Raw genomic sequence first — 10,473 nt, 5'->3', positions numbered from 1 at the left:
AGAGTCATGTAGGGGAAGGCAGTTCCTCACATCCTACCATTCCGAGGGATTATGAGCTTAGAAGAGAGGAGACTAGGTAAGAGGAACAGAGAGTCCCACCGACCATTATTGATGTGTGGGAATCTGTTAGGAAGTTTAACCCTCCCACGTTTGATGGTAACCTTAAACCATCTGTGGTAAAGGAATAGGTAAAAAGACTCGAGTCCATCTTTCGAGTAGTCACACGCACCAGTAATTAGAAGGTGCAAGTAGCATTAGTGCTCCTAGTGAAGGGAGCAAGAGATTGGTGGGAGACAGTGGGACCCAAGGATGATTCGACACTCACATGAGAGGAGTTTAAGAAAAAAAATTATTCAGGCATTACTTTCCATCAAAGTTAAAGTCTGAGAAGGAAGCTGAGTTCCATGCTTAAGCAAGGAAACCTATATGAGGACACATTCATTGCTAAGTTTCAGGAGTTATCTAGATACTTCACATACTTGTAGTATAGGGATGATTCTAAATGGAAGGCCAAGCACTTATTGGAGAAGGCTAGACCAGAATTGAGGGAGCAATTGATCTGATACTATGATGAAATGTGCATAAAATTACAAGTAGTAGTTCACAGTAAGAGGAAGGTTGAGAGAGAGAAGAGGGGGTATTCATATAGTAGACCCCCAACCTATCCCCAACCCACAGAAGGCATTATGAAGAAGAACCATCAAGGTTCGAGTAGCTCATGAAACCAGGGAAGGCAGAAGGGTCCTTTTCAAAAGGGCCAAGGACAGAGGAGCTATCATAGTGGTTATCACGAATCACAGAGGAGCCCAACAATATCTACCCCTACCCCGAGTACAGCGAGCTCTCAGCAGTGCACTAAATACGGGCGTCGTCATTTTGGACAGTGCTGGGTCTGTTACATTTGTGGGAAACCTGGTTATATTGCAAAGTTTTGTGGAGACAACCAGGGCTCAAATATGAAGAACCCTTCCCAACATCCTACTGTCTCTAGCCGTGTGTTTGCTCTTACTCAGGACACCATGAACTCCCCAGATGCCATTAGAGGTAACATCAAAATCCTTCATCATGATATTGTTGCACTATTTGATTCGGGTGCTACACACTCTTTTATTTCTGAAACTTGTCTAAAGAACCTTGATTTGCCTGTGTGTATTTTACCTTTTGATATGAATGTGTCTACTCCTGTGGGAGAATCTGTGAGGACTGCTAAGGCATGCCTTAACCTAGTGGTCGAGTTTAAAAATAGGAAAACAACTATGGACTTAATTATCCTACCACTGAGAGGTATGGATGTAATTGTGGGAATGAATTGGATGGGTGCAAATGGTACTATCCTAAATTGTAGAGAGAGGTGTGTGTCTTTATCTTCTTTGTCGGTGACTCCAGTCGAGACTCAAGATCATGTTTTCTTGTCGGCGGCGCAAGTTGATAGATATATGAAGAAGGGTTGCCAGGCCTACATGGTTTTCTTCTCTATCCAAGCTGAGATTGATGAAGGCGTGAAGAATATCCCTATTGTCAAAGAATTTACAGATGTATTTCCGAACAAAGTCTCCGGTTTACCCCCGAAGCGCGAGGTAGAGTTCTCAATTGAATTGGTACCTGGTACAGGGCCAATTTCTAAGGCTCCTTATCGAATGTCCCCCTCAGAGTTAGCAGAACTGAAAAAGAAAATTGAAGAGCTACTTGAGAAGGGTTTCATCAGACTAAGTGTTTCACCTTGGGGATCTCCAGTTCTTTTTATAAAGAAGAAGGACGGAAGCCTCCGATTGTGCATTGATTATAGACAATTGAATAAAGTAACCATCAAGAAAAAATATTCACTTTCGAGAATCGATGATTTGCTGGATCAGCTTGTGGGATCCACAGTTTTCTCAAAGATTGACTTAAGGTCAGGGTACCACCAATTGAGAGTAAGAGCGGGGGATATACCTAAGACAGCATTTCGGACGAGATATGGGCATTATGAATTCATGGTGATGCCGTTTGGACTTACGAATGCTCCTGCGGTATTCATGGATTACATGAATAGGATCTTTCGACCCTATTTAGATAAGTTTGTAGTAATGTTTATTGATGACATTCTTATTTATTCAAAGGATGAGGAGGCTCATGGTGAGCATTTAAGAATCGTCTTGCAAGTTTTGAGGAAACATAAGCTTTATGCCAAATTAAATAAGTGTGAATTTTGGCTCCAAGAAGTAAAGTTTTTGGGCCATGTTGTGTCCAGAGACGGAGTTGCAGTAGATCCTAGCAAGATTGATGCAGTGATGAAGTGGGAACAACCAAAATCTGTTACAGAGATACGAAGCTTTCTAGGTTTAGCAGGTTATTATCGTCACTTTATTAAGGGATTTTTGCAAATTGCGATACCCTTAACTAAGCTGACTAAGAAAGATGCCCCATTTATTTGGACTGACAAATGTGAAGCTGCTTTCCAAGAATTGAAAAAGAGGTTAACCACTACTCCAGTGTTGACTATTCCTGACCCTGTGGTGCCGTACACTCTATACACTGATGCTTCTTTAAAGGGTTTAGGATGTGTTTTGATGCAAAATAACCTAGTGGTTGCCTATTCCTCCAGACAGTTGAGGCCACACGAGGAAAATTACCCTACACATGATTTGGAGTTGGCTGCAGTTGTGTTTGCTCTGAAGATATGGAGACACTACTTGTATGGATCTAAGTTTCAAATCTTCAGTGACTATAAGAGCCTGAAATATTTATTTGATCAAAAAGAGCTTAATATGAGGCAGCGACGATGGATGGAATTTCTAAAGAATTATGACTTTGAATTACATTACCATCCGGGTAAGGCTAACGTGGTAGCTGACGCCTTAAGTAGGAAGACTATTCATGCTGCACATTTGATGGTTTATGAATATCATTTGTGGAACAGTTTTCATGATGTTCTAGTGGATGTGACTGAACATCAAATGGCCGCACTCTAGGTAGCAAACTTTGAAAGCAAATTTTGGGAAAATCTCAGAGTCTCACAGCAGAGTGATGACTACTTGAAGAATATAAGGAAGGAGATAGTGGCAGGTAAGGCCCTAAATTTTACCATCTCTGATGACACAGTGATGACATATAAAGGTAGAGTTTGTGTACCTAATGATCCAAGATTAAGGAATATCCTTTTAGAAGAGGCTCATAGGAGCAAATATACAATTCATCCCGATATAACTAAAATGTACCATGATTTGAAGCGAGGTTGGTGGTGGCCAGGAATGAAGAAAGATGTAACCGAATTTGTTTCTAGATGTTTAACGTGTCAGAAGATAAAGATAGAACATTAGAAGCCAATTGGAACATTACAATCGTTAGATATTCCAAAGTGGAAATGGGATGATATTTCCATGGATTTCATCACTGGACTGCCAAGAACACCCTCGAGTAAGGATGCTATTTGGGTGATAGGAGACTGACTCACCAAATCGGCTCACTTTTTGGCGATCAAGTTTACCTCTACATTAGAGAAATTTGCTGAGAGATACATTAAGGAGATAGTTAGACTTCATGGTATACCTTCTAGAATTGTGTCAGATCGTGACCCAAGGTTCACTTCAAACTTTTGGGGTGCGCTATAGAAGGTTATGGGTACCAGACTGAGTTTTAGCACCGCATACCACCCCCAAATAGATGGACAAACAGAGAGGACGATCCAGACTTTGGAGGACATGTTGAGAGCTTGTGCCATTGAACTACCAGGTAGTTGGGATAATCATTTGTCATTAGCTGAATTTACTTATAATAACAGCTATCATTATATTATTGGGATGGCGCCTTATGAGGCCTTGTATGGAAGAAAGTGTAGATCGCCTTTGTGTTGGACAGAATTAAGTGAGAGGAGTATCATTGGTCCAGAAATTGTAGAGCAGACCACCCAGAAGATTGCAATGATTAAGCAAAAATTGCTAATAACTCAGAGCTGACAGAAGAGCTATGCCGATAAAAGGAGACGACCGTTAGAGTTTGAAGTAGGAGATCATGTATTTTTGAAGGTTTCTCCGATGACAGGCATTGGTAGATCCATTAAGGCAAAAAAGTTGACACCTAGATTTATGGGCCCGTATGAGATCTTGGAGTGAATTGGATCTGCTGCATATAGAATTGCATTACCTCCACAGATTGCAGGTATCCATAATGTGTTCCACGTATCACAGTTAAAGAAGTACAACCTAGATCCCTCCCATGTTATTGAACTTGAAGAAGTGAAATTGAGGGAGAATTTGACCTTTAGATCCGAACCGGAGCGAATTGAGGACTTTAAGGACAAACAACTGCGCAATAAGACCATCCGACTCGTGAAGGTGATTTGGAAGGGTGGAGCCCTAGGTGATGCTACTTGGGAGACCGAGGAGAGTATGAGGCGAGATTATCCACATTTACTTGCTTAGGTACATAGTTTCTAAGTTTATCTATTAAATTTTGAGGACAAAATTTCTAAAAGGAGGGGAGAATTGTAACATCCTGATTTTTATATAATAAAGAAATTGTGGAATTTAGGTTTTGAGGAAAAAAATGATAATAATAGGAATTTATATTATTTGAGGTTATTTAGAAATAATATTATGGTTAATTATTTAATTATGAATTTAAAAATTTAAATTTAAAACCACATAAGCAATATTTAGTTAAGACATAATACATAAATATTTTTTTTATGTGTGTGTTAAAAAAAAAAGAGAAGGTAGAAGGAACAAAAAAAGGGGGGGAGAGGAAGGTTGTTGTATGAGGGAAGAGAAGAGGTGCCTTCATGTATAAAAAGGAGGGGGTGTGTGCATTAGGAAGCATGAGAGGCTAAGATGCAAATTAGAGGAAATTGCAACTTATGGCCCAAAGGTTTGAATAATTAAATTTAGACCTATAGTTTTTTTTAATATAATTTTGGGACTCACAATCCCATTTTTATATTATTTTTCTCTCTTCCTCTCATGTTGCTCGGCGTTTTCTCGCAAGGGAGATTATTTTCTTTTTCTTCAGGTATGTTCTAACTTTACTGTTTAGATTAGCATTTAAAAATTTATTTAATTAATTTATTAATTTTATAATTATTTTCTAAATAATATTAGCTTTCTAGTGATATGATTATTTTATAGGATAGAGTAAATATTCTGATTAGAATTTTTCTATAGGATAGTTAATATGATGATATGATATATTAAAAATATAGGTTAAAACTCTTAGAGATATAATAAATATTATAGAATATTTTCTTGAGGTTGAAACTCATGTTTAAGAATTTTTGAGTTAAAATCTAGATCTATATGGTTGAATTTATGTAGAATCTGAGATGTAGGGATGAACCTCTGATTATTAAATATTTATTTAAGTATGAATAGGTATTTTTGAGATTATAGAAAGGTGATTTGAGACTTCAGGATAATTCTAAATTTTTAATTTATTTTTGGACGAATTTTTAGAATATAGAAGGATGAAATTGTGATACTAGAAGTAATTTGAGGCTTAAAAATAGTTTATTAGGGTACGAGAATTTTAGAAAAGAATTTGAGAAGTTAAATGAGGCATAAATCTTAAATTAGTGTTAATATGGATTATAGATCTAAGACTTTCTAACTCTTTAAATTAGAGTTATGTATTTTAATGTAAAATTAATATATAGTATTATGAAATAACTATGTAGATTGTGTTGACAAAGATAGTGGTGAAAGAGGAGTTGTGAAGGGGAACTTGTTATTCAAGACACAAGGTAACCATTATTAATATGTTGTGATGGGTGTGTTTGTGAATGGTTATGTGTTGTTTTATTGTTTGGAAAAATTATGAATTATTGAAAATAAATACTGTATATACTTGTTTGAAATTATTGCCAAGTGGGTTAAAAATTTATTTTTGTTTATCATGATGAGCTATTATTGTTCGGATATATTTCTGTTTGGATATTTGAATGATGCATGACTTGTCAGGATATTTTAATATATGGTGTTAATGGGAATTTCTGTTCGGTTAATTATTACCACGTGGTAAGCCCTCATTGGACCCAATGAGTGGCGTGTCGCTTGGTCCAACTCACCTTTGGCCGGGTGATTTGGCGTCCGAGCATGGCGAAAGGAGGATATAAGGTGCAGTCATGCAAATTAAATACTTGTTCGGTTTGTTTGAAAGTATTGTTCAGTTAAATGTTTTGTGTGCCCACTTAGCAATCGCATGATTAGTTACATCCGCATGCATCATTACATATTAATTTTTGGTTACTGGGACTTTTAAGTCTCATTCCCCGTGGTTAATATTTTTACAGGAGAGAGTCCGGCCGAGAAAGCACCAGAGGTGTAACTATGGTGTATGAGACACCATCTTTTACGTTGCCTCTTATTTTGGATTATACAATGTATCTTGTGCCAACTTAGGACATATCTTTTTTGAGAAGCATGTAAACTCTAATCCTTTTTATTAAAAGTATTTATATGATCAAGAGGATTATGTCTGTCCTTCTTGATTTATGATCTGATTTAAATATCATGCCATGAGGATCATGTCTGTCCCTCATGGTTTTAATTGCCTTTTGGGATATTTTAAGACCTGTGGTATGTCTTGGATGTATCATGGTAAAAAAAAATTCTACCATAATAATGATTTTAATAATTTGTGAAAAATCGATCTGTAAATTTGAGGGTGTTACAAACCAAGTCCAATATTCAAGTGTTTCCCCTTTCATAATGGCATAAGTAAAGGAAAAACAACTCATTATCAGCATTATAAACAGATGCTGACAAGAAAGTCCCCTTATAAGGACCACTTAGATGACTACCATATATGTATAATATGTGTCTTGCACTATGCATGAACCCCTCTATACAACAGCCATAAGCTATAAAGGCTCACTCAAATCTGTTACTATTAGTTGCCACCTACTTAGCAACTGTTTTTGGTCCGTTTCTACTAATCGGTCTTAAATCCATGGAATTAACATATAAGATTGGTCAGGGCTACTATAGATATCTTCCAACGCCTTTCCTTTAGCTCTGTATGCTTGTTGGTATGTCAGATTAACACCATATTTTGTTTGCAACTATCTCTTAATGTCATTAGGATGTTTGTCTATATGAGACCTCACAGCCTCAATTACAATACATGATGTTAGACTTGAACTTTTCCTGCGGGTAACAATCAAACTATCTTGTGCATAATGTATGTGCTCAATTTTAAACGTCTTCACGCATAGAAATAAAATTTCCTTTCCCACTGCATATGCTGTGATCTTCCAAGGCCAGCCTTCAATGTCACATATCACTCTCATCTTCTTTGTATTATTGTTATTATACTTGAAAACTTATGAACAATGCTATATTTGTGTAATGCTTTTCTAAAGGCTTCAACATGGGGAAAAGTCTGCCTTACACCTGACAACAAATCCCTCCACTTAGAAGAATTAAGCTCTAGCATCAGTGTAGGTGCACTTTCTACTGCACATGGTAATGTTAGAAGTTCTCCACAAGTTTGGTAGGTTAGACATTCTACCCTGCTTTCAAAAGCTACATGTTTAAAATCATGATCTTCAATAGTAAGAGCAGGAGTGTTTGGATTTGAAAATGACAAGAATTGCTCCATCCTGCATTCACAATCCATTCAACTTCATGTCTCCTTTATATTTGCATTGACAATTACAACTTCAGTTACTAAAATAATAACTATGCTATTGCAAATGATAACTTTCTTTAGAGGAATTAAACACAGCAACTTACATTGGTGCTTCCTCAATTATTGTTTCTCTACTACCATTTCCTTTACAACCTATATATATATGACTACTTCTAACATTATGTTCAAATAGGGTAGCAATTCCTTATCAACAAGGTCTATAAGGGTCATTTCATCATATCACAGTATATTTCATGTCACTCAAATTAGTATCAATGCCAAAATAAAATGATATCATTATTTTGAATTCTTCAAGCATCATCTCTTCTCTTATCATTTTCACCCTTATGCTCCCCCCATCATATTGTATTTTACCTTTAATATTTTTTACAAAATGTCTCTCTATATGGAAATAACAAAATAGTTCCTTTCCAAAACTAGAAACAAAAGAAGCCATTTCTCATATCAACATGAAATAATGAAATAGTCATTCATCAACATGTATATTTTTTTAAACATCATAATCAAATATCTATTACGTTTTATCTAACAATAACTATCGTTTTTATATTCACAACTTTGCATTTGTCATTTACAACTTTTGGTTTTTGCATTTACAATACAACTGATATATCATTTATCATTTATCCATGCTGAATAAGCATTAGTACCCACATTTTTCAGCTTTAAGCATGAAGAGAAAATGAAAAACTCAATCATTTACGTACAATAACCCACATCAACTTCAACTATCACATATGAGAGGAGAAAATTTCAAGGAGGAGAGGAAATTTACCCACGTACAGTAGATGCAACAAAGGAAGAATGTTTGCTTATATATACCCACATATAGAAGCTAAACAAAACAAACAACGCATGTATAGAAACTAAAAAAAAGGAACACGAGAACGAGAAGAAGAAGGAAAAGGAGAAGAAGGAGAAAGAGAAGGAGACTGAGGAGGAGAGGGAGATGGACTAGAAGAATACCATGAACGAGAGAAGAAGATGAGAACATGAATAAACGCGTGTGAATTTTTCTTCAGTAAGGATTGAAATTTTTGTTTAGTTTGAGAGCAATTTGGTGATTTCATTTGATTTCCTAATGACAAAAGGATCTTAAGGGACTCTAGGGAAATTATACCATTTCGAGGGACCAATTTGTCAAATAGATAATGTAAATGGATTTTTTTGTCATTTTTCCTTTTTTAATTTTAAATTATATTTTTAGAGTTTATGTTATTTTAATTAAGCCTCATAATTTAATTGATTAATTATATTAATTTTTAATGATTAAAATTCATCATTTTTTAAAATTAAAATTAAAAACTTTTATAATTTTAGTAAAAGATTATATACTTTAGAATTAATTACATAATTAAATTAATTTTTTTGGCTAAAAATATTAATTCAATTTTCTACAAAGTATTTTTGTTTAGAAAATGTTAATCATTCATTAATAATTTTAATTTTCATGGACTAATATATTTAATCCATTACACAATAAAAAATTAATTAAAATAAAATAAATTACAAGGATCTAATTTAAAATCAATTGAAACTTGAAAAACTTAAAGATTAATTTTCTCTAACAATAATAATAATAATAAAGAAAATAGATATAATCATGTTTTCGACTATCAAACAATTTTCACAATCTTTGATTAGTTCTTAAAGTTGATTTTGTGTCTATTCTGAATCTCTCTCTCTCTGTTGTTTTTTTTTTTTTTTATAGCTTAAGAAGTAAGTTTTACTAACAGTAACAATTATCTTCTCAATGTATTGGATGCAAATGGTAGACTCCTCTCAATTAAATTGTTATTTACATAAACTCTAGAATTTATACCTTCTGCTATTTTGTTTTGAACCGATTTTATAGCTGGTTTATTGGATTTTCCGTTTGATCGGCCCGTTTAAGAAGTCATTTTATCATTGCAAATATCTCAATACGGATTAACATACTTTCCCACTCTTTAGTCTCATTAAGTAACAAATGATGTCTCATTAATTGCCATAACAATGGTAAAGAAGAATTTAACTCTACTTTTACTTGCATAAATGTTAATTTTTCCAAAGTACAATATAAGTCAATATTAACTAATTTACATTTCTAAAAAAAAAAGTTTATTAAAATATTAATTTTAAAATTTTTTTTACATCTTTTCAATTGTATCCTTAAGAGCAATAAATATAGGACAAGACTTAGATATTTAACCTTACATACTTAATATTTTTTTAATCAAATAAAAAAGTGGATTTTAATGTGTTTATAATATTAATAATAAGATTTTGTCATAAAATAAATAATAAATAAATGATCCACATGTTATGATTTGGAAACAAACAAAATATCTAAAGCTAAGTATATAATTTTTCCCCACAAATATAACATTTGACTTATTTAAAACATTCTCATTAATTATTCAATAAAGCAAAAATATAAATAATTACCCAATGTTCTACATTTTGAATTAAGTAAAGCCTTATATTATAATCCAAAAGGAGTAAATTAAAAGAATATCCCTTACCACCAAATTCACTCATAATTGTCCTGGATCATATTTCCAAGAACTATTGCAAAGTCAGCATTAAAATATTGGCAAACGCATATTTATGGTATCTTAGTAAACTGCATCTATGACAATCAAATTTGGCTCACGAGTACAGTTGGTATGACTTCCATGGTATTTTTGTTCAAGAGAATCATAGGCAAAGACCCCATAAAAAAAATTATGTCAAGTTGAAATCCTTTCATAATTAAAATTTATAAATTCAATACTCTTTATTCCATGTTTTAATGTTATAATCTCTGAAGAAAAAAATATTTAGCATCAATCTTTTTAGGAGATCATTACTTGTCGTTCCCTTTTCTTA

Source organism: Prosopis cineraria, unplaced genomic scaffold, assembly GCF_029017545.1.
Source record: "Prosopis cineraria cultivar Desert tree isolate PC_DT_omini unplaced genomic scaffold, ASM2901754v1 PC14, whole genome shotgun sequence".
Classification (NCBI taxonomy): Eukaryota; Viridiplantae; Streptophyta; class Magnoliopsida; order Fabales; family Fabaceae; genus Prosopis; species Prosopis cineraria.
The sequence above is the reverse complement of the archived record's forward strand: the minus strand, read 5'-3'. Positions refer to the sequence as shown.